Here is a 26,063-nt window from a genome sequence, read left to right on the forward strand (position 1 = left end):
ATAGGGAGGTAACAGAGAGTTAAAGTAGAGAAATAATATGAACCGGTTTGGGTTTGACAGGATTACTTGATGATGTGCTGAGAATAGAGGACAGGGGGCAAGAATAGAAAGAAACCTTGGAAGGAAGTCAGCAGTGTTGGTAATCCAGGAGATAGACAATGGTGGCTTCGACCACAGAGCTAGTAATGAAGCTTGTGAAAAATGGTCATATTTTGTAGGTGGAAGTAACAGATTTTGACGATAGGTTAAAAGTGTGGTGAGAAGGAGGAAGGGAATGAGAGGGGGAGAAAGAAAGGAAGAGAGAATATGAATGAAAATAAATTCTGAGCAAGTGGAAGGAAGGGGTTGCCAGTACTGAAATGGGGGAGAATGTAAGTTTGAGGCAAAGAGCCAGTGCTCAGTTTATGGCAAGTTAAGTTGATGACACCTATTCCACAGTGAAGTAGAGATGTGATGTGTATGATTTTAGAGTAGAGGAAGAGTCACAGGAGGGGAATAAAACCTGGCAATCATAAGTGCACATTGTATTTAAATCCTTGAGATAGCATGATGTCATCAAGGGACTGAGTGTAGGAAAAAAAGAGATTTGAGGCATGAATTTTAGGGCTCTGACATTGAAGAGATGAGAAAGTGGTACGTGAGGCTGAAAGCAAGCAGCTAGTTATACAAAGAGTAAAGCCAAGAGGGTGGGATGTCCTGGAAGCCAAGTGAAGAAACTATTTCAAGAAGTAAAGGGTGATCAACCATGCCCAGTGTTACTAATCGGTTAAGTAAGGTGAGGACTGAGATTTAGCTACATAGAGTTTATTGGTCGCTGAAAGCTTTGGCAAATTCTGATATTATAAATGTAGTCATCATTTTCCTGTCACATCTCCCTTCAGGTACAATATGGTTTCATCACTTGGTGTTTTATTTTTCTTTTTTAAAAATATATCTTTTTATTGATTTCAGAAGGGAAGGGAGATGGAGAGAGAGATAGAAACATCAATGATGAGAATCATTGACCGGCTGCCTCCTGCATGCCCCACAAAGGGTATCAAGCCTGGGCATGTGCACCATGACCTCCCAGCTCATAGGTCAACGCCCAACCCCTGAGCAGCACTGGCGGGGCCCATATGGTTTCAAGACCAATTACAAAGTAGTCTTAGGTTTCTGGTGGTTTAAAAATACAATTAGCAATCCTTTGATACATTCTCCTCCAAAAGATGAAGCTTAATACCCTCTCTCTTAACTGGGGACACTAAACCTAATGACTTGCTTCTAATGTATGTGACAGAAGTGGAAGCATGTGATGTCAATACAATATTGTGACTTCCTCCTGGAATTGACTCCAACCTCATGAGATACTGTGAGCCAGAAACACACAGTTAAAGCCATTTCCAAATGTATGACTCACAGAAACTGTGAGATAATAAATGTTTATTGTTTTAAGTTTTGGGATATCTTGTTATGTGGCAATAGATAACGAATTCAGATTTTAGTAGTACCTGGAAATGAGCTGCTGCCATAGCAGATAGCCCAAAATTAGGAGTGACTAGAACTAAATAATGTGCAGAAGGAAGGAAGTCTTTGAAGAAAGGGTTGGTGAAAACTTATGTACCTTGAACTGTTAGTAAATGTTGGGACTTTTTAGAGAGACTGTCAGTGAGGCTCAAAGGAAAGTGAAAACTATTTCATTAGAGATTGGAAGGAAGGGCTCCATGTTATATAGTGCCAGGCAGATTCATAGCACTGTAATTTGCAATAATAGTGACTTCATGAGCTGAGTGAATGAGCTAAGGTGATTTCTACATGGAATGTTGAAGGTGCTACTTGGTTTCTTTCTACTTATAGTAAAATGTGAGGAGACAGGTAACCTTATAGAAGGTCTGCTAAACAAAAAGAAGCTAGTGTTTTTGGTTTTAAAATTTACTAGCCTCGCCCTAGCCGGTTTGGCTCAGTGGATAGAGCATCGGCCTGCGGACTCAAGGGTCCCAAGTTCGATTCTGGTTAAGGGCATGTACCTTGGTTGCGGGCACATACCCAGTGGGGAGTGTGCAGAAGGCAGCTGATCGATGTTTCTCTCTCATCGATGTTTCTGACTCTCTATCCCTTTCCCTTCCTCTCTGTAAAAAATCAATAAAATATATATTTTAAAAAAAATTACTAGCCTCTCCAGATAGTGAAAAATGATAAATTAAGAAATAGTCTCTGTACAAATCAAGGTCTCTGCCAGGTCTAACAATGAAGCTGAGGGTGTGGCTATAAAATTTCTTATTAAGACTTCATAAGAATCAATGGTGCAGCTTCAGAATACCATTTAGTCAGAAAAAAAGGGCTCTCTGCAGATCCGTGTGTCTCAGAGCTCCCCTCAATTAAACAATATTGCTTTAAGAAGCTTAAGGATATTGTCCCCCAGCAGAACCCCACACAGAGAAGAGCTTATCTTGATTTATATGTATAGATTCATCTAATGAATTGGAGCCCAATAACATTCGCAAGAGACCCACAAAGTTTTAGAAAAAGAATTACATCAGCAGAAACACTGTTAGGTTCAACTGAGAGGGTCAGAGATAGCACTAAATAAAAAGAGGCCTTTGGACACCCCACCTCATTCCACTGACAGGAACTGGGCTCAGAAAATTACCGAGTTTTCATGTACCTTTCATAAAACACGTGTTATCTTTCATGTTAACTTTCATTAAAAAAGGAAGGATGAATCAAAAGGCCAAAACAAGGAAGGGACCAAGGACCATGAAGAATTATTTCCAGGCCTTGAGTCCTAATCAAGAAACTGCCAACCTATGCTAGATTGGATTTCAGACTTGGTACAGACCAGTGATTCCAGTGTATCTTCCATGTTCATAGCCATTATCTTGTGTCTATCCTGCCATTGAATATAGGGCATGGGTCTATACCTAAGGAACTCCATCTGAGAGGCTTAATTCATGCCTCAGTGTCATTTAGAAGACAACATTCTCGATTTCAAGCTAATACTGGGGTTCTTATAGGAGGGTGGAGTGAATATATTTTACATATGGGACAAATATAAATAAATTGTGACGAGAGTAAAAATTGCAATGGTTTTAAAATATGTCTAGAAATTCTTGATACATCTCTTTTTAAGATGTAGAGCTTAATATCCCTCCTCTTGAGTGTGGGCGGACCTCATCTCTAAAGAGCAGTTAGGTGGAAGTGACAGAGCGAGACTTCTGTGATGAGGACATAAAAGGCATTGTAGCTTCCTCCTTTCACTAACTCTTGGATTGCTTGCCTGAGGAAAGCCAACTACCATATCACAAGGACACTCAAGCAACTTTATGGAGTGAGAACTGAGGCCACCAGGCAAATATCATGGAGTGAGCTTGGAAGCAGATCATCCAGCGCTAGACAAAACACAGAAGCCCAACTGACATTTTCATTTCCACCTCATGAGAGACCTTGAGCCAGAAACATTCAGTCATAATCCATTGAAACTATCCTATATAATAACAGCCTAATAAGCAAATTGACCAAATGGTGGAATGACGGGTCGCTATGATGCCCAGCAGGAGCTGCCCCCTGGTGGTCAGTGCACTCCCACAGGGGGAGCGCCACTCAGCCAGAAGTTAGGCTCACGGCTGGCGAGCGTAGCAGCTGTGGTGGTAGCCTCTCCCTGCCTCTGTGGCAGCACTAAGGACCTCTCAGGGGATGTCGAGCAGGCCTAAGCCGGCAGGTGGACATTCCTCAAGGGGTCCCGGACTGCAAGAGGGCGCAGACTGGGCTGAGGGACCCCGTCCCCCTCAGTGCACGGTGTCGTGCACCAGGCCTCTAGTGAGATATAAATGTTTGTTTTGTGCCACGAAGTTTTGGGGCAAATTGCTATCACCAATAGGTAACCAATGTAAAGATAATCACCCTCTAGCTGAATCACTGGCACCCAAGCCTCTAAATTCTCATTTAGGGATATGTGCATGTGTGGAGGGAGTGGGGCAGAATTCCAGGGCTCCTGAATGATGCTGTTTTTCTTGCTTTCACCTGGCTTTCCTCTTCTGGTCATGGGAGGCTTTAATCTCTGCTATACCCCTTACGCTGCTGTTACTTTTGTCTTGTGCCAACTCTCATCATGCTGATCTAGAAAAGTTATTCCTCTTCACCTGTGCTATAGTCCATGCACATCCCCTTCTAGGAAGCTAACACAGTTTGCTCCTGAGGGACAAAGCTGGAAGATAGTATGGGAGACAACAACCCTGAAGCACTCAGCATCTTTCTACACTCTGACTACCAACCACTGCCTCAGAGGTGTCTGTATACAGTTTTCCTCTGAGTAATCCAACTAAGCTTGTATTATCTATAAGTTTAACACATGTACATCAATATAACTATGATGGTAGAGATAGACTATTTAAGATTAAGAACTTAAAAAGCAGATAGTGATATGATCTAAAATATCTTACCAGATGATTTTTTTAAAGGTACTTAAAGTTTAGCATTACCATAAGTGGTTATTATAATGATACTAGAGGCCCGGTGCACGAAATTTGTGCGAGGGGCAGGGTGTCCCTCAGCCCGGCATGCACCCTCTCCAATCTGGGACCCCTCGGGGGATGTCTGACTGCCCGTTTAAGCCCGATCCCACCGGGCAGTTGGACATCCCTCTCACAATCCGGAACTGCTGGCTCCCAACCATTGCCTGCCTGCCTGCCTGATTGCCCCTAACAGCTCCCCTGCCAGCCTGATCGATGCCTAACTGGTCCCTTGCTGGCCTAATTGCCCCTAACTGCCCTCCCCTGCAGGCCTGGTCCCCCACAACTGCCCTCTCCTGCCGGCCATCTCGTGGTGGCCATCTTTGACCACATGGGGGCAGCCATCTTGTGTGTTGGAGTGATGGTCAATTTGAATATTACTCTTTTATTAGGTAGGATAAAATGTCCTTTCTCAATAGAAACTACCCTGAAGGGATCAGTAGGATGATAGGTACACAGAGTTTCTAGATATTTCTTTAATACAGTCTCCAAGCAATAAGAGTAAAATAACCTCTTAATTCTCCTAGACAAAATGTCCCAAAACAAATCCTTACACATACGTTGTTAAACTTTGAGCCATTTGACTTTGCTACCCTCACCACTAAGGATTATGCTATGGGTTGATATTTTGCCACAAGCAGTCACCTGTGGAGGCTGCCCAAAGTTTGTGAGGTGGCCTGGCATGAACAATCTATTCAGTATAAATGGTCTACACTAGACTGTGACTAAACTTTCTAAGTGAGGATCAAATTTTACCCGTTATTTTTGAAACAAAGAAAGATGATAGAGTACTAAAGAAAGGCACAGGTTCAGAAAGGGAGCTGAAAGAGGAGTCATGGTTTATGTTGACGAGCATGTGGCAACTGCAGAGTAGAAGAAGAGCGCAGAGAGCAGAGTGGGGAAAGATAGCTTGTTAGACTCTGTGGGGATACTGGGGCTTCAGGGGTGTCTGAAAGCTCCAGTTCTCTACAGGGCTCCATTGCATTACCCTTGAGATTGATTACCCTCCTTTGTTACTTCCTATGTGTCTTTACACTAAACTCCTATCACAGAGAGAACCTGATTATTTGGTTCTTTTAAATGACATGAGTTAAGCCCAGCAGTGTCCGTTCTTAGGGCCCGTTATTAACCTCATTATGTCAAGTTGGTACTCGCATGTGCTTCCTCAGGTTCTCATAAAAATGATCCTTGCTAACCAATCTTCTCTACCTCCACGTCTAAATAATAACAATGGATGCCATTTCTTGAGTGAGGCATTGTTTTTAGCATATATCATCCCCATTCCTTATAGTGACCTGAGAGGTTTAATCACTAAGTCAACAAATATTTATTTTAGGATTTCTGATCATCATTTTAAAAATGGAGAAATTGAAGCTCAAAAAGATTAAGGACTACCCCAAGGTTACACAGGTATTAACAGGCAGAGCTCAGATTCAAACCAATCATTATCTGGCTCCAAGGTTCCATTGGCTAATCCAATGGTTTTCAATCCCACTTCCAAATGAGATTCATTCAACTAGTAAACATTGAGCCACTGATATGTGCCAGTCACTGCAGATTAATCATGAATAAAACATCCTAAAAGATGAAGACAGAACCAATACATTGGCTACCTGAGGGGCTCAAAAACAAAGATTCTCAGGTGTTAGCTCCAACAACCATGCTGTTGAAGGTCAGGGGCTTGGACTGTGGAATCTGTATTTTTAACAAGGACCTCAAGTAGCATTTTGATACTTAGTCTTGTCTTGAGTCCACTGTACTAGAGAATTCTGACGCCTTCGATACATATTTCAATTCTTTATGATTATGCTGTTTAATCCTCATTCTTAAATACATCTTACATGGTGTTTTCTTATTTTTTTAGGAGAAACAGTAAGATTCCCTTAAAATTCGAGATTAATCCTTTGTAGTGCAATGTATGCTGATTAATAATAGGAATCCTGCAATGCACATATTTCTAAATATCTGATTAGGATTAGAGAGAAACTTAGAGAGCCTTATAAACCCACTAGCAGGAAAATCACTGATTTTAAAAGTTCAATCATGGGTTTATTAAAGAACCTCTATTCAAGTAGTTGATTATTACTTTATAAGTTTGATTTTTATAGGCACAACACTTAAAGAAGAAGTAATAAGATTTGGAGACCTGACCTTTGCAACTTTAAATCTCAAGAAAGGGCATGAAAGGAGGGAAGAGAGGGGTTTGAATACACTGACTGGGATGGAAGGCTTGTTGGTGGGAGGGAAAAGGAGGGGAGTAGGACAAGTGGGAACATTTGTTAGAGGCCAGCAGATGCTGACATGTGCTTTGATTTAATATGGGAAGTAAGAGGAAGGTATTTTATTCTGAACTAGGAAAGAGGAAATAGGCAATTAGAGCACATGGCTGGTCTGGAGAGAGGAATAGCAACTGCCAAATTAATTCATTTGCTCAGGGAATAAGGGACTGCTGGTGTGTCTCTGGCTCTAAGAAGGGCTTGCTTTGTTGTAAAGAGATAATTTTAAGGCACAGAGTTGAAGACATGAGTCTTTAGAATAACCTCACCCATCCTCTACTATCATTCCCTAAATGTCATGGGTCTCCAGACTTCCCTGAATGGTCTGGTAGTATAGAAATGTGCTTAGCCCATTTTAACTCTGACCTGTTTATGAAGTATTACATCAAGATGCTCAAATTATGCCAGCACCATGGAAAGAATATTCTTAAACCCAGGTACTAAAAGACAAGATGAATTTCTCATTGTTTTCCTACCCATCAGCCAGGACTTTAGTGTACATGTTGAATAATAACTATGCAAGAAATTACCAGCATGAGTCAGCCTTATTACAGATGAACAGTTCATCACTAATGTATTTAACTGAAGTTCTTCTTGTTCTAATGAATTAACCACACTTAAGTGGCCTGCAGCTGAGAAGTTGCTTGGGGGAAATGGCTTGGATACAAATCCCATTTGTAATCACCCCTTTAAAAACACTGAACACTTGTGCAATATTTAAATCAAGGATCTTTTCTAATTCCACTATCAGAATATCTTAAAGTAATGTAAACAATTGGTGTTAAAAAACACCACCACACAGCAATATGCAAGGCATGCAGATGACCACTGGGGATAAGTAAAAACTAATATAAAAGGTCTCTATGATTGGTATTTCCCCCTCTTTATTTTATAAATGCTGAATTCCTATGCAGCTTAATTAATTACCAAAGAAAATTCCAGCTGATGACTATTCCTACGAGGTACAAAATCATATTGTAGACCAGCTATAAATCCTGTGAAGTCAAACCACCATTATTTGATTTATTCACAGTTTGCAGAAAGCAGATACACATGTCTGAGTGACTCTTAGGAGTTAATAGCAAAAGTACCATGAGATCATCTAATATGCAGTTCATCACGTAGTGATTTGAGCAGCATTTGGGAGCCTCATGTCAACTCTTTGAAGGAGAGCCTATAAATAAACACTGCTTAAAGTGCTTTGCCTATGAGCTAACAATGTCAATAATGTCTAGAGAGACCCAAGGTCCCTCTAAGAATCCATAACTTCCTTTGGTCAGTGAGCACAAAGAGTTCTGGTTTTAAGAGGGCTCAAAAAGCTATACTGTAGGTCCTCGGGTTACGACGGAGATCCGGTCCTATGGCATGACCGTAAGTCGGAACCCACCTACGTAAGCACCTACGTCACTCACATGGAGCACATTCATAGCAGTAATGAAGTGGAACAGTAAAAAAAAATTTTAAAGATAACAATTCCTGACCTTTACTTGTGGTAAATAAATAATAAAAAAGCACATATGTACATACGTCAAAATGATGAAACTTTTTTTTTTGTATATAAGTAAATGGGAGATGGTGATGTAACCACGAAATGACGTACATCGGGTACTACGTAACCCGAGGACTGTCTGTACTCACCTTGAGCATGAAAAAGACCCACTGTCAATGACTCTGAAGTTTTAATAAGATGCAGAAACACAGATGCTATTCAAAAGTGTCCAAGGCCTTAACAGAACAATTTGAATGTCAGGATGTTAAGAGAGATGCCTGGAAACTGGATGGAGTCCAGAAATGAAAACAAGAGAGAAGACTGAATGGTAGGGAAAAATAATAGTTCTTGGTTAAGTCTAAAGGAATTGGTATTTCTTTTTTTATTATTCTGAAGGAGATGGGAGCTGAAAAAGTTCTTTAAAAATCATTTTCCTTTTCATGACAAAATGTTATAAAGGTAGATTGAGAGAGAAGTTGTATGATGGAGATAGTTCATAATACATGAGTTTAGATAGAGCATAAGGAAAATATGCTCTCTGCTTTGAAAGGTTTTCAAATGCAGAAAAAGGTCACAGGGGGTGAGAAAATGCCTTTTTTATTGTCTAAAGTTTTACATATGTCTCCTTTTTCCCCGCTTGACCCCACCCCCCAGCCATTCCCACCCTGGGCAAGCCCCCACCGACCCAGTGTCTGTGTCCATTGGTTATGCTAATATACATGCATACAAGTCCTTTGGTTGCTCTCTAAGCGCTCCCCTCCCCCGCCATTTGTCTCTGGATCTATTCTTGTTCATCAAATTATGTTGATCATTATATCCCACATATGAGTGAGATCATGTGATATTTATCTTTCTCCGACTGGCTTATTTTGCTTAGCATAATGCTTTCCAGTTTCATCCATGTTGTTGCAAATGGTAAAAGTTCCTTCTTCTTTATAGCAGTGTAGTATTCCATTGTGTAGATGTACCACAGCTTTTTAATCCACTCATCTGCTGATGGACACTTAGGCTGTTTCCAAATCTTAGCTATGGTGAATTGTGCTGCTATGAACATAGGGGTGCATATATCCTTTCTGACAGGTGTTTCTGGTTTCTTGGGATATATTCCCAGAAGTGGGATCACTGGGTCAAATGGGAGTTCCATTTTTAGTTTTTTGAGGAAACTCCATACTGTTCTCCACAGTGGCTGCACCAGTCTGCATTCCCACCAGCAGTGCATGAGGGTTCCTTTTTCTTCTGCATTCTCGCCAGGACTTGTCATTTGTTGATGATAGCCATTCACAGGTGTGAGATGGTACCATATTGTCGTTTTTATTTGCATCTCTCGGGTGATTAGTGACGAGCATGTTTTCATATGTCTCTTGGCCTTCTTTATGTCCTCTTTCGAAAAGTATCTATTTAGGTCCATTGCCCATTTTTTGATTGGGTTGTTTATCTTTCTTTTGTTAAATTGTATGAGTGCCCTGTAAATGTTGGAGATTAAACCCTTATCGGTGATAACATTGGCAAATATGTTCTCCCATGCAGTGGGCTTTCTTGTTGTTTTGTTGATGGTTTCTTTTGCTGTACAGAAGCTTTTTATTTTGATGTAGTCCCATTTGCTTATTTTCTTTTTAGTTTCCCTTGCCCTAGGAGCTGTATCACTGAAGATATTTCTTCGGCATATGTCTGAGATTTTGCTGCCTGTGGATTCCTCTAATATTTTTATGGTTTCCCATCTTACATTTAAGTCCTTTATCCATTTGAGTTTATTTTTGTATATGGTGTAAATTGGTGGTCTAGTTTCATTTTTTTTGCATGTATCTGTCCAATTTTCCCAACACCATTTATTGAAGAGACTGTCTTGACTCCATTGTATGTTCTTGCCTCCTTTGTCAAATATTAATTGAGCCTGGTGGTTTGGGTCAATTTCTGGGTTCTCTATTCTATTCCATTGGTCTATATGTCTGTTCTTGTGCCAGTACCAGGCAGTTTTGAGAACAGTGGCTTGGTAATATAGCTTGATATCTGGTATTGAGATACCTCCTACTTTGTTCTTCTTTCTCAGGATTGCGGCAGCTATTTGGGGTCTTTTTTAATTCCAGGTGAATTTTTGGAGAGTTTGTTCTAGGTCTGTAAAATATGCCGTTGATATTTTAATGGGGAATGCAATGAATCTATAGATTGCTTTGGGTAGTATGGACATTTTAATGATGTTGATTCTACCAATCCACGAATACGGTATGTTCTTCCATCTATTTATGTCTTCCTCTCTCTCTTTTTTCAGTGTCCTCTAGTTTTCAGAGTACAGGTCTTTTACCTCCTTGGTTAAGTTTATTCCTAGGTATCTTAATTTTTTTGGTGTGATGGTAAATGGGATTTTTATTTAGTCTCTCTTTCTGAAGTTCACTATTGGTGTATAAAAATGCCATAGATTTCTTCGTGTTAATTTTGTATCCTGCTACATTGCAGAATTCATTTATTAAGTCTTATAATTTTTTGATGGTTTTTTAGGGTTTTCTATGGACAGTATCATGTCATCTGTGAATAATGACAGTTTCATGTCTTGTTTTCCAACTTGGATACCATTTATTTCTTCTTCTTGTCTAATTGCTATGGCTAGCACTTCCAGGACTATGTTGAATAGGAGTGGGGAAAGTAGGCATCCCTGTCTCATTCCTGTTCTTAGGTAAAATGGTTTTAGTTTTTGCCCATTGAGTATGATGTCGGCTATAAATTTGTCATATAAGGCTTTTATTATGTTGAGGTATGATCCCTCTATTCCCATTTTGCTGAGGGTTTTTATCAAGAAAGGGTGTTGGATTTTGTCAAATGCTTTTTCTGCATCATTTGATATGACTATGTGATTTTTATCTCTCAATTTGTTTATGTGACATATCATGTTTATTGATTTGCGGATATTGTACCATTCTTGCATTCCCAGGATAAATCCTAGTTGGTCATGGTGTATGATCTTTCTGATGTAATGGTGGATCTGATTTGCTAGAATTTTGTTGAGGTATTTGGCATCTATGTTCATGAGGGATATTGGCCTGTAATACTCTTTCATTGTGTTGTCTTTACCTGGTTTTGGTATTAGGGTAATGCTGGCTTCATAGAATGAGCTTGGAAGTGTTCCTTCCTCTTGAATTTTTTGGAATAGTCTGAGGAGGATAGGTTTTAGTTCTTCTTTGAATGTTTGGTAAAACTCCCCTGCAAAGCTGTCTGGCCCTGGGCTTTTGTTTGCTGGAAGCTTTTTGATGACTGCTTCAATTTCCTCCATAGGTATCGGTCTATTGAGATTTTTAGATTCTTCCTGATTGAGTTTTGGAAGGTTATATTTTTCTAGGAATATGTCCATTTCCTCTAGGTTGTCTAGTTTGTTGGAATAGAGTTATTCATAGTATTTTTTTTACAATCCTTTGTAATTCTGTGGGGTCTGTTGTTATTTTGCCTCTTTCATTTCTGATTTTGTTTATTTGGGTCCTCTCTCTTTGCTTCTTGGCGAGCCTGACTAGAGGTTCATCAATCTTGTTTATCCGTTCAAAGAACCAGCTCTTGGTTTCATTGATCTTTTGTATTTTTTTTTTGGTCTCTATGTAAGAAAATGCCTTTTTCTTGCTTGAAAAATCATTGGTCTCAGAGGCAGGTCTTGCTCTCACTGAGCCATCTCCACAATTAACTTTTGGTTTCATTTCAGTCTTGGTACAATTTCCCTCCGACACTTAATTCATGGTGCCTTCCTGTGACTTATTGATTGTTAACCTTTTTTTCCTTCCTACTCTTGTCTGGGGGTGGGGGTATTTTTTTCTACTAATTTTTCATCTGCTTAACAGGTTCAAAGCATCTGATGTAGCTTTATGAAGTATGGAACTCTGAAATTCTGCATACCTATTCTAGCTCAGTCCAAGTTATACATTTCTGAACACCAACTTCATTGGTTTTACATAGTGTGGAGTAGCAAAGAAGTATCTTTAACTTACTAGCCAACTAAATTTCCTCTCTGACTACTCTCGCAACACAGTTGGATACACAGATTGTAAACATATTAGTGGTTAATTCTGCCTGCCCCACATAATTGAATTCTCACCAGGTAAAGGACTTTTGACAAGATCATTATACTATAATGTAATTAGTCAAAGAGCTTTTATAAGAGGGGAAGGAAAGGGATTAATTTATCTCTTTGACTGTATGAAAGGTATGCCATGATCACTCTGAATAAAGAATATATGTGTTTATAAAACATTTCTTGAATGAAATGGACTGTGCTTTAAAAGTAGTGTCTTAAATATACAAATTAGTCTCAAATTACTCTCAAATCACACATCTTTGTGAAAAGTTTATATTGGCTATTATCCTAATCCTACCAGTGAGTCACCAGAGCATTATGAGTTCAATAAAGACATTTTCCCCATATTAAATTGTTAATTAACTCCACATTTCCTTTGCCAATAATCATGAGCCACAGAAGTCAAGAATATATGCTTACCATTGAAAAATCACTCTGTAGCAATAGCTCAAGTGTAATTCCATAAATAATGAATCAAATACTCCCATGTATCTCCTTTACCTTATTGAATCACTGTACACTTTAAATTGCTGTGTGGTGTGTTTAACAGATCTTTAACCATGTCCCAAAGTATTACTCATAATTTAGTCTGAAACACTTAGCAATTTCATAAAGTTTTGCATTCTGGCTCTAAAGTGAACCTTTAGAACAGAACTGAAATGTTATATGTGTTTTATGTAAGTAGAAGTGATGTGAATTCATACATTACTAAACGTTTTTATAGGTTTTTCCATTTAACCATTAATGCTTTCTTCTTGCATGGTCATTAATTTTTGTTGTAGCCAACAGATACGAAGCCCTTCCTGCTCACTTGCAATGAAGCCAAAAGATATGATAGAATAAAAAATAGAAGAAGCTTTAATCCAGATCTATTTGGTGCCCTGGAATGGATAAATGTTACTGTTAATAATTTTGCAGGGGTAGAACTCAAAATGTGGAGGAAATTGCACTATTACTGCTTGCTAGCTAGGCAAGCTCTCCCATACTCCTTGGAGGGATAAATTATTTTAGGGAAGAGGGTAAATGCCAGAAGCCATCATGAAGTCATGTGTCCACCAAGCAGCCACCGAGATGATTCTTCCTCTCCTTCCCTTGCCCCCGTTTCCCTTCCTACCACTTTATTCTCATTCTCAGCCTCAGATTCCTCACCAACTTCACATCATTTACTCCCCTCCTCACCCAGCTTCTTTTTCTGAAGTGTTGACTGTTAGCAGATCCAGCCCCTCTGACTGGACACGCCTGCTCCTTTCGTTTCTGCTCCATGCAGATAAAAGGACTAAGACAGCGGTTCTCAACCTGTGGGTCGAGACCCCTTTGGGGGTCGAACGAACCTTTCACAGGGGTCACCTAAGACCATCAGAAAACACATATATAATTACATATTGTTTTTGTGATTAATCACTATGCTTTAATTATGTTCAATTTGTAACAATGAAAATACATCCTGCATATCGGATATTTACACTACGATTCATAGCAGTAGCAAAATTACGGTTATGAAGTAGCAACGAAAATAATTTTATGGTTGGGGGTCACCACAACATGAGAAACTGTATTAAAGGGTCGCGCCATTAGGAAGGTTGAGAACCACTGGACTAAGAGGAGTAGGAGTAATGAGAAGTGTGACTGAGATCCATCCTATTGTTCTGTATCCATCTACTGCACAGCTTGCTCCTCGTGCTCTAATTTACAATCTTAAATTGGAAACCATGTCATGTTTATGTTTGTGAATAAAAGTTAAAGTAAAAATAAATATTTGGAAGCTTTTTTTATAGAACTATATACAAGTTTATAAAAACACTTTAGTCTACTAACAGGTGGTAGATTTAACTTAGTATATTTGCTTTCTACTGCTGCATAACTTGTATTTATTATCTCACTGTTTTCATGGGTAAGGAGTCTTGGCCTTTCTTAGCTGGGTCCTCTGTTCAAGATCTCACAAGGCTATAATCAAGGGTGTTATCTGTGGCTTGGGTTCTCTTCCAAGCTCACGTGGTGGTTGGCAGAATTCATTTCCTTGTGATTGTAGGAATGAGATCCTTAGCTCCTAAAGGCTCTTCCCCCGCCCACTGGAAATAAATGACATGCTCTTGGATTTTTAATGGCCAGCAGGAGAGCATTTCTCTGGCTTTTTCCATCTCTGACCTCCAGACTTTCTTTTAATGACTCATCTGAAAAAGCCAGGCTCACCTCAAATATTCTCCTTCTTGATAAACCAAAATTTAACTGATTAGGGATTGTAATTATACCTGCAAAAGGCCCTCATCTATGCCACCAACATAACAAAATCATGGGAATGAAACCCCCTCACCTTCGCATGTTGTATGGGTCAGGTACAAGTTATAGGTCCCATCCACATTCAAGCCCACATCATTCTACGAGGATTAGGGTCTTTAGAGGTAATTTTAGAATTGTTCCAACCACAAGTAGGAATCAACAAGTTCAATAATTCTCTTATTTTTTTCCTAGCCATCCCTGTAGTAATTGCATCTTTCAAAAAAGCCTTATAAATTATATCTACCTTTCACATCACCAAGAATGATTTCAATGCCAATTTTCGTAATCACTCCAACTATTCTCACATTTATTTTACTCACTCAATTCTGAAGATATTTTTTGCCTGAGCACCACTCAAGCTGTGCACTTTGCTTTCTCCTAATCCTTATCACCAAGCCGAAATGAGAACTGAATCAAAAACCTGAAATGCAGCTATCGCACTCTTTTACCTCAGACTCTTATCAATCATGCTCACGTCCTCACTGACACCTACTCTTAAACTGCAGAGAGGCAAGGGCCCCATGACTGTTGACTGTTTTCCAGATTATCAGCTGTCTCTTGACTCTCATTTGACTTATCTCCCTAACTTGTCTAAACTACTTAGTTTATTACCTCAATCAAGTTCTCACTAACATCCTCAATTACCTTGAAACCCAGTATTTCCACCTTCCCTTCCCTTCCCTTCATAACCCCAGCCTTATATTCTCTTCAAACCCCTAGGTTGTTTAGCACTGGTGGAAAAAGCAACCAAATGTGTCTTTTCAAGTCATTACACGCTCAGTAGGCAGGGCTCTTAATTACCTTAGTTTTAACTTTTATTTGTTCTCTCTCCCACTCCTCTCAGAGACTGTCTTTAAACCTCCTATCCAAATTATATGTCTTTTCATCTAAGTGAGCATCCTATATTTCACACACAAATCTGAAGCTTTAAGGGAGAAACAGCCCAATCTTTTGACCACCTACAAAATGTATCCTTAACTGTACTTATTCCCTTCCATGTCCCTTAAGATAATCCACTATCCTCTTTCTTTTAAATTTAGTCAACTTTCCTTCCTTTCTTAATCCTTACCTTTTTCATGACTGCCTTATCTACCAAATGAGAATACAACACACCCCCCATCTTTTCCTGTTACCATAGCTCTAGTTCATGCCCTTATCGTCATTCACTGAACCTATATAAATAACATCCTAATTGGTCTTCCTGTATCTATCACTGTTGTAATACTGCATAAACTAAAATATCATTATGTCATTTCTTAAAGACCTTCAATAATCCCCCTTGGCTTCTAAAACAAAAGTACTTTTTAGCCTTGTATACAGCCCCTGCCAAATACATGTCTGCATTTAATGCTCTAGTATTATCTCCTGTCCTCTTATTTTATATTCTATTACTACTGAACGACACCTTTCAGCTTAAATTTTGTGAGAGATGGCAGTATTTACTCAAAATATGTGTTGCTCTTCCTTTTGAGAGCATAATACTTCCCTGCTTCAGAATGCTGTTTGATCATATAATTTTTTTTAGCCAATAGAATTTGTGTGACAGTGACAATTTCCACTTCAAACCAGAATCTTTAAGAGCTGTTGAATCATGTAACTATTCCCTCTTTTCCCCTCTGCCATTAGTCTGGCATGCTCTAGACAGGACTACTCCTTCAGCTTGGTTCCCAAAATAAAGAGTGTGTAGAGCAAAGCCACAGCCAATTAACAATGAACATTAATGTAAGTGAGAAACTTTTATTATTGTAAGCCATTAAAATGCGTGGGAGGGTTTGTTATTGTAACATAATCTAGGAAAATCTAACATGAAAATTGGTGCCTCCATAAAAACAACAGAACTAAAATACGTAGCTTTGACTTCTAAGCCACATAGTGGGGATTGGTAAATTGAAGAAACATGTTTTATCACTATTCTTCCAGCATCCAACTTGTAAAACCATCCCTTGTAATGGTTCAGAAAGTAAATAATGTGCCTAATAAACCTGTGGCTTTAGGAAAATGAAAAGGAAATAAAGAATACTGGAAACATGATTGCTTTTGGCTCTATTTGACAAAGTACCGAAGGAAAAAGATCTCAGAAAGGAACTAATCAGTTGACAAAGAATTAAAGGAATACAGAAAATGCAAAAATTATGAGACTTGCAGAGTTTGTAGATTCAATTGATTGCCATTTCTAACTAGTAACATATAAAATCTAGAAGGTCCATGGATACCAAAGGCCAATTAAAACAGCCTAATGCACAGTCCACATTGTGGGTACTACCAACAAATTATCTGTTAAAAACTCTGAATTGATACAGAGAACGTAGTTCATCTGGGGCCCCAAAGATTTTATGGATAGGAAGCAGGCTTAGAATGCTTGTGAGCCTCTTAACAAGGACACATTTCTCCAGTGTCACTTGAAGCGTAGCCACTGATGACAAAGAGAAGATAAAGGACCCACAAAGAGTGGAGTCAAGGTTACAGAGGAGCTATTCCTAGGTTGCAGAACTTGGCCAAAGTAAGCAAAACTCAAGATCTCCAGGCTAGGAACCCCTTACACATATTATTTAAAACTTAACTCAATCCAGAAAGTGTTCTTTAAACTCCCATGCTTGGAGAAAAGTCCCTAGAGGCTACTTTTAAGCCTATAAAATGATATGAAAATTGTCAGGTATACAAAGACAGAAAAATAATGGTCTTAATCATAGTACTCATCCAAAATAACACTGTGCCTGTGAGGGTTTTGTGTTATGTCAACTTGGCTGGGCTGAACTACATTTTCCAGAATTTGCTTTTTTGTATATTTCCTGTTAGGGTGGGCCACCTGGGAGATTCTTGGTGAATTCAGAAGGCAGAAGAGAAGTAGCAGTCATTTTGTAGGTTACATACATTGCTAATCTGCTGACTGATTTTGCTGGCATGAAGCAGCAGCTGGGTCTGAACCATCTGAACTGGTTTTCCTTCCCCTAGATCTTCCCTCAGCTTCTTTGACTCCTGGGCCAGATATGAGTGTGGAGGGTGTGTGTGTAGCTCTGTGATGAAGGGTCCTGACTTCTATAAGATACCTTCATCACCAAGGTAAGAGAAGTAAGAACAAATATGGGATTCAGTCTGTTCTCCTGGGAGTCCAGTTCTCTATATTCATAGAATCACTCTGCTTGTGATCTTCTCTTCCGAATGTCTGTCCTATGGACTTCAAGTTCCAGTATCAGATGCAGAAACAGCATTCTTATAGAGACACAACTGCTTCCCAAATTGTGTTACCAAATTCCCTAAAACACACACACATTATATAGATAACAAGGCATATCTTCTACTAGTTCTGCTTCTCTGGTTGAACCCTGGGTGATATAGTACCTGGAAAATAGCTACTTATTTGTCAACTTTTCTTGAATGCTTAAAAGGCAACTCAAATTCATCAGGGCTTGTAAATTTTTATGGTTTATCCAAACTTAGTCTTCTCAGTGAATAGCTCTACATTCATCCTATTCATCCTATTATACCACTGAAAACAAACAAAGAGATGTCTTCCTTGAAATCTCCTTTCCTTTTGGTCTCCATAAGTAATCCTAAGTAATAAAGAGGTAATATGCAAATTGACTGTCATGCCCTTGCACAAGATGGCCACCCCCATGTGGTCCAAGATGGCCATGCAAGATGGCTGGCAGGGGAGGGCAGTTGTGGGCAATCAGGCCAGCAGGTGAGGAAGTGCAGTTTGGGGGGACTGGGCCTGCAGGGGAGGGCAGTTAGGGGCGACCAGGCCTGCAGGGAGGAAGTGCAGTTTGGGGGGACTGGGCCTGCAGGGGAGGGTGGTTGGGGGCCATTGGGCTGGCAGGGGAGGGCAGTTGGGGGCCATTGGGCCGGCAGGGGAGGGCAGTTGGGGGCCATCTGGATGGCAAGGGAGCAGTTAGGCAGTGATCAGGCTGGCAGGGGAGTGGTTAGGGGGTGATCAGGCTGGCAGGCAGAAGCAGTTAGGGGCAAGCAGGCAGGCAGGCAGGCGAGCAGTTGGGAGCCAGCAGTCCCGGATTGTGAGAGGGATGTCCGACTGCCAGTTTAGGCCTAAACCGGCAGTCAGACATCCCCTGAGGGGTCCCAGATTGGAGAGGGTGCAGGTTGGGCTGATGGACAGACCCTCTCCCCCATGCCAGTGCACGAATTTCATGCACCAGGCCTCTAGCCTATAATGAAATCCTATGAGCTATACCTTTTAATTATCTCTCATGTATCTACCATTCTCCATCTCAGGGACTAGTAACTTGTCCTAAGTTACTATTATCCCTTGAGTGGACACCTCAAGAGCCACCTAATTCTTCTACTTGGTACACAATATACTAGTCTTCAATCAGTTCCCTATTTTGCAATATAGTGATGTTTTCTAAAAACAAGTATGATCATATTGACCTCTGCTTAAAGCACTATAATGCCTTCCTATAGGTCTTAAACGAAATAACCTAAATCCTTAACACACTTAACAAAACATTTGTGGGCTCCTTCTTATGCACCTTTCCATCTGCAGCTTCATTTTGTTTTACTCTACCCTCCTTTTCAATTCTTTGAATGGTTCACACTCCAACTAACCAACCCAGGGCCATTATACATGCTATTTTATCTGTCTATAATGTACCTCTACCTTCCTCAACCAAATCAACTTGTATTCCTTCTTCAAAAATCTGACCCAATATCAAACTTTGAAAACAGTAAGAAATGCACATTACTGTTCCCCAATACAGGTTGACATTATAAAATTATTCATACAAAAATTTCTATTAAGCACCTCTCTTGGATTTAAATTCAGATAATTCAGTTGGATTCTTGGATATACAGTCAGTTAAATTTCTCTCTTAGATTTAAATTCAGATGTGAACATAACTCTCCTAAAATTTAGCCATTGTTTATTATGGCACTCTCATACACGAACTTTTTGAGGAAGAGATTTTATAAATTAAGCTTAGAGGTAAAACAACATACCAAATTACATATATAATACTTTTACATGAACTAAGGGATTGATTATTTGTATTTTCCTATACTTCTGTAAACTCCTTGAGGGCAGGAAATTTATTTTATTGTTCATTTCTGTGATTGAAAGCACCTTGTACATTGTTTTGTGCATGACAGATGTTCAATTAACGTTTGGTATACACAGTTTATTTCTACTATAATATTTTCATAGTCCATATTTGTCTTTATTTGCTTTCTTGTTCATTTGTTTCCTACCATAAACAGAAGGCAGGTTTCATGAAGGAAAAAAGATTGTCTACTTTGTTTACAGCTATAGCATTAGTTCCCTGAACACCATTTTCCACTTAACAGATATTTGTTAAATAATAAATAATTAATTAATTAAATAAACAAACAGCATATATAAAAATATCTGGCATTTAGTAGGTGCTCAATAAAATTAAAAATACATTTTGGATATATACAAGTTCAAGTGAGGATAAATTAATTTAATTTCCTTTCAAATCAGCTTCTCTTCCCATTTATAGAGAAAAAGGTTCTATTTAAGAAGAATGTATTTTAGGAACTGAGAAACATACATCAGAAAAGTTTCTTAAACATTTCTATTTTTCTGCAATAGCAATTACTTTTACCATCCAATGCAGCATAAAAAAAGTCTTGTTGAATGACACAAAGCATCATCCAAAGCACAGAGGGTGTCTTGGAAGGTAGGTTTAGACATACTGTAATATGATTACATTGTTTTGAAGTTTCATTACCTTTTCATCTGAATGAATATAACCTAGAATATTAATACAATGAAGAATGACAGTTGATGACCCCCACAGAGGCTGCACCAAGTTGCTGATAAACATGGACTATGATACCTCCAAATCTCAGTCACGTGTAGGTGTCTTGTCTGTAATCAGGATTTGCAAGTGATGGTGCATGAACTGTTCTCTGGTCATTGTTATTCAACTCCATCACTTACAACTGTCTGCAATTTTAAATAGGCTGTCTCATCTATCAAACCTCCCCTTCCTATACTCAGTATCTGGATGATCAACAAAGCATGTAAAATCAGCACTTTATTTGGTCCTTGAGAGGGTGCTGCTTTTGACATGATGAGAGCTCTTCCTTTCCCTACCACTCCCCATGACAATTTATAGCCCAGTCTGCATTTGACTTTTGCCAATACCTTCCCTCTGATATAATGAGCCCCCCTGGGGTTGAAAGGTGAAAGGGGTTCTGAGTCATGCCATTTCCTTTTTTGATGCCTTTGCCTGAGTATTTTGTGGAATATTTAATACCAGCTCTATTCCTCTGATGCATATGACAACATAATATTCGCTGATTGCATCTGTTATGTCTTTGTACAAGGAGGAAAAACATTCTTTACAGCAAGACTACGGAATTATATACACTACAACTGAATATTCAGGTATTAAAATAGGCTTCTCTGCTTATTAGGGAAAAGAAGAAACTGGAAACTGTTTCAGTTTTTATTTGGTATTTTATCTACCATGGGCCTGAAGGAGCTAGAGTGTGTAATTTTACAGGTGTTTTAAAATACATGTCTAATGGTTATTTGAAAGGAATACCTCGGAATGGGGATGCAAAAGTTCCTTCAAGTAAACAATGAATAAATCCATGTTATATCATTTTTTAGTGCTATTAAGGGGAAAGTTAAAAGGTGATTGAGTTGCCTTTTCTTTTAAACCAGCATCTGTTTTGCTTTTTATCACTTTTATTCATCCATAGATGACTAGAGTTGTACCCAATCCAGGTAGTATTTAGACAAGTGCATTTTGTGGGTATATGAAACTATGTGACTGCATATCTGTCCAAATTTGACCATTTGCATTATAAGGGTAGGAGCTTTTGCAGAATGCCAGGCACTCCATAGCCACTAAGTAAATATAAAATAAATGCAACTGAAAGTGGCTCTCAATCATTAAAAAATAAAAGCATTTACTAAGCATCCAACTGTCTTTCCAATGCAGTATAATTCATATCCTTACCCCTGCTTGTAAAGAATCCATCATTTCCAGTAACCAATAATGGCACAGACCTGCTGATATGTAGCAATGGACACATAAATAAATATGTAGTTTTTGTTTTATATAAAGACGATATCATGTTCATGAGATATGTCTTCGTAATAACCCCCTTTTGCCCAGTTTTCCTTGTGGAAAGACAGATGGCAGCACTCATTTCTAGATGCCTGAGTCAAAAATTTTATTCCTCTAAAGCTGGCTATTCCAGATGGAAATGAAACATTCTATTTTGGTCTCACTACATGATCTTAATCAACAAGCCCAGTTAAGGTAGTGTTCCACACACTCCTTTGCCCACCAATGTGCCTACCATTTTGTATCTGATTATACAAAAAGTCTATTAACTTGTATCTTTGAATAAATAAACACACACAATGAAAATAATAACATCAGAAATATCTACCTTCTCACTAACTTTGTTACTGAGGTCATTCTCAGCTTCAGAGTGACACAGAAACAATACACTTGAGAAGGAAAGAAATATAGTTCTGCTATTTGTATCCTCTTGGTCCTGGCAGAGCTTATCAGTAAGAGTGAATGCAGAGCCCTATACACATTTCTCTTGGGCTTAAGTGAAGCTTTAGGATAGAAATAAGATACAAAAACAAAATAAAATGTAACAAGTTTTACAAGTAATAATTAAAATCATGTTTTTTTGAGTATGTGATGGATAAAAACATTAAAACATAGATATTCTCAAAAAAGTGAGGGACAATGACTTTACTTATCTTTATTCAGTTTCTTCACCTTTCTTGGCCATAACTAAAAAGTGATTAAATAGCAAATTAAGAGCTTTCACACTCAAAATCAATAATTAACTCTGTTCTATAGTCCATTTGAAATAATTGGAAAATTAATAGGTGGTACTGTACTCATCATAGCCATACTATATCTATGACATCTATATGTATAAAACCCTAATATGCAAATAGACCAAATGGCAGAACAACTGAACCAAACGACTGGTCACTATGACATGTGCTGACCACCAGGGGGCATGTGCAGAGCACGGTGGGCGTCAGCAGCAGGTGGCAGAGTGCGTAACATGGTGGGCATCGGCTGCAGCGGGATGGTGGAGCAGGTGAGCGGGGTCACCAGACCAAGGCGGGGCGCCAGTTGCTGTCATCTGGGCAAGCCTCTGGTGGTTACTGAAAATTCTTTGCTCCCGTGTGCGTCACATCACAATCCCCCTGGGCACTTGCATCTGCAGCTGTCGCCAGCCCTGCTCAGACCCGCAGCTGGCGCCGGAGCTGCTGCTCGCACCCACTGCAGGCACCAACCCCAATGGCTCTGCACCGTCAGCGGGTGCGAGTGGGGCTGGCGCCGTCAGCGAGTGGGAGCAGTGGTGGCGTGAGTGGGGCTGCGGGCAGACAGGGAGCCAGGGGCTGTGGTGGGAGGGGCAGGGCGGGGGTGCGGAGGATGGGCCAAGACCTGCCCCTGTGCCTACTGCAGCCTCGCAGCCCACAGTTCCTTTCAAGGTGCACGAATTCGTGCACTGGGCCCCTAGTCTAAAATAAAGGTCTATGTCATGTATAAAAGCCCTCAATGTTTTCCTTTTGCATCAAAACTAAAAGTACAAGATTATTTGCATAATATATACTTCTACTAGGATCCACCTCTTGACTGATAACTCTGCTTTATGAAATAAGTACAAAGATTGAGGTTCAAGCCTCAAGTTTTCATGTCCCCCACGATGTGTAGGCCCAAATAAAACAATAAAATAAACTCAATATATCTTTGGTGCTGTCTTTCCTTCTGGGGTCCGGTGTGAGATATTTACCCTCTCACCTAGGCTCACCCATTCTATAATGAAGTCCTCACTTTTAGCTGTCAGTCCAATATAATGACAAGGGAATACAAGAATCATGGACTTTTAGAGCCAGAGAGAAGTTAGAGACTATCAGGCCCCTAATTTTCAGATGAGGTTATCAAGGTCTAGAGAGCTAATGATATCTAGTAGCAGAGTCAAGGTTAGAAACTATGTCTCCTGGCTCCAGGACCAGGGTGGCATCTATTTAACCACACAGTCATATGTGCCCAGCGTGATAGTGAGGCTCAGTGCTCCTACTAATTTTACCGAGGCAAAGGCTTTTTAGTACTTAGCTTCATTCTAGTCCAGTCTGCAGCTCTGTCAAGCACATTTGTATTGGTGTTCAGAATGTTTAAACATCCCACCTTCTGCTAATAAACTTTGAACTGCCCATCTGCTGTTATTTCATTTATTCAATCAATATATAATAAATGTCTACCAGAAAGTGTACTAGGTACAGAACATAAATGAATAAATTGTACACTTCTGCTCTGAGATAAGTCAGAAGAAGAAAAGGAGATGCTGTAGATAAGATTGGAACCAAGGTGGTAAGGAATTAGAATAATTCATGTCTGATGGAATCTGTTTTTTGTTTTTTAGATTTTTTTCAATAGAAAAGATGTGGTCTTATGGTAAGCATGAGGGTACAGTTGGAGGCTTGAGCAAAGAAAGAGCACAACAGGGGTGAATTAAAGGGTTACCAAACAGAGCTGAGATTCTAATTGTACTCTCTACCCTGAAACAGGATGAAAGGAAAAGAATATCGTCATTGCTAAGTCCATTCATTGTTAAGCCCATTACATTGATATTGTAAGACCAAGTACATTGCCAAAGTAAGTCCAATGTATAGTCATATAACAAAGAAAACTTTTAGAAGCTTAGAGTGCATTGAAATATTTAGTCATGAGTTCTAAGCATAAAAGCAAGAAAACGGAATTTGGAGGACTTATTATGAATTAGAAGGAAAAGGATTTAGTATCTAAAATCAGTAAGAGCTTCAAGGAAAAAATAAGTAGGAATAAAGAAAAGGATGTGGTAATTATTGTCTAAGAGAGAAAAATTTTAGAAGTTTGAGATGATGGCAAATTCTGGTTCTGAGAATGGCTCATTGAGATAGAGTAACGATAAAATACATTTAAGGAGAGGAATTCGTGGGACTGTACAATAGAGCATTGAATAGGCCATTAATGGGACCTGGACCCAGAGCTTTAGGAGCACAATGGGTGACCTGGATGCTGGTGGAAGTCAAAGGGGGACAAGAGGAAAGCACACTGATGCATGTACCAGACCCCGCCCCGAGCCCTGGAATATGAGGTAAATCAGAGCAATATTCTGGTAATAAACACATAAATGAACAACATATTTAAAGGCAGTGATAACTGTTATAAAAATAAAGCAAGGCAATGGAATGAAGAATGATTGGATGAAGAACATAATGGAAAAGGAACAACTCCTGAAAGAGGCAACATTTGAGCTGAGGAATGAGAAGCCAGCCATGCTAAGAGCTGTGGGAAAACACTTAGGGGTAAAACTGAACAAAAGCCCGAACACAGGAAAGAGTTTGATGTATTTGAGAAAGAAGACCAGCATGGCTGAAATGTAACAAATGAGGCAGACTGATAGGAGGGAAGGTTTGAAGAAGTGAGGGTCAGATATTTGAGGGCCTTATTATCCATAATAATAAAGAATTTAAATGTTATTCTAAGCACAATTGGATGTCATTAGTGGCTTCCAATAGATGGAATTAACTCCAAACTATGATGGATTATTAAACAGAAGTGAGAAGTCATATTCTCAAAATAAGCAAAAACCAAGAGAATGCTATGCTTTCTACTGGTCCTGAGATATTGAGAGAGGGAAAAAGAAAAGTGGGGAGACAAGGAGAATCAGGAGTCAGTTTTGTTTCTCATAACCTTCTTGGATGTACAGAGTGTCAAAGAAATAAGTAACAATCAAGCCTTTATTCATGTACTCTGATGGTGCAAAGGAAAAAAGAAGGAAGTAAGAAGAACAAAGAAGTTCCAGCCTCCTAGAGTTCAACTTCCCTCTACAGAACAGAAACGGGCAAGGGTCAGATGGAAGCAGAGCAGAAAAGGGAAATCGCCTCATTGCTGAAAAGCCCCAAACAAAAGGATCCTGCCTCTTTATGGACCCTGGGCTTGGGGGAGAGGGAGGCATAGAAAGGTACTGAGTCAAGTAGTAAAAAGTACCTGAGTCAAGGCCCCTGAGAAGGAGGTCTCTTCATGGAGGAACCTGGGCTAGGCATGTAGCTAGACATGCATATGAATGAGGCTGGCTGCACCAGGGCTGGCGGTGGGTGAGTACTTGACTGCAAGTCTCTCCAGAAAACTATAGTGCATGGGCTGTGCAGCTGTTAGGGGCAAAAATAGAATACTGGGGACTAGCTATGGTTATGGGAAATATTAGTAATGCTCTAATAACCATGATTGCCTTGTTCTGGTTAAAGAAAGGACATTTTAACTTGGCTGGGGGTTGTATGCCTCTGGGAACTGGGAGTCAACCTTGGGACCATTCTCATTCAAGAACTGCCTATCATCATGGAAAAATTAATAACCTTGTTGCCCACCTCAGCCTCCTACTTCCCCATGCCTGTAATCCACATTTCCCCATGTAATCTTTGTCTTACCCTATATAAGCAGCTGGCTTATGGGGGCTGCAAAGCAGATTTTTATGGATGA

Source organism: Myotis lucifugus, unplaced genomic scaffold (assembly GCF_000147115.1).
Source record: "Myotis lucifugus unplaced genomic scaffold, Myoluc2.0 scaffold_26, whole genome shotgun sequence".
Classification (NCBI taxonomy): Eukaryota; Metazoa; Chordata; class Mammalia; order Chiroptera; family Vespertilionidae; genus Myotis; species Myotis lucifugus.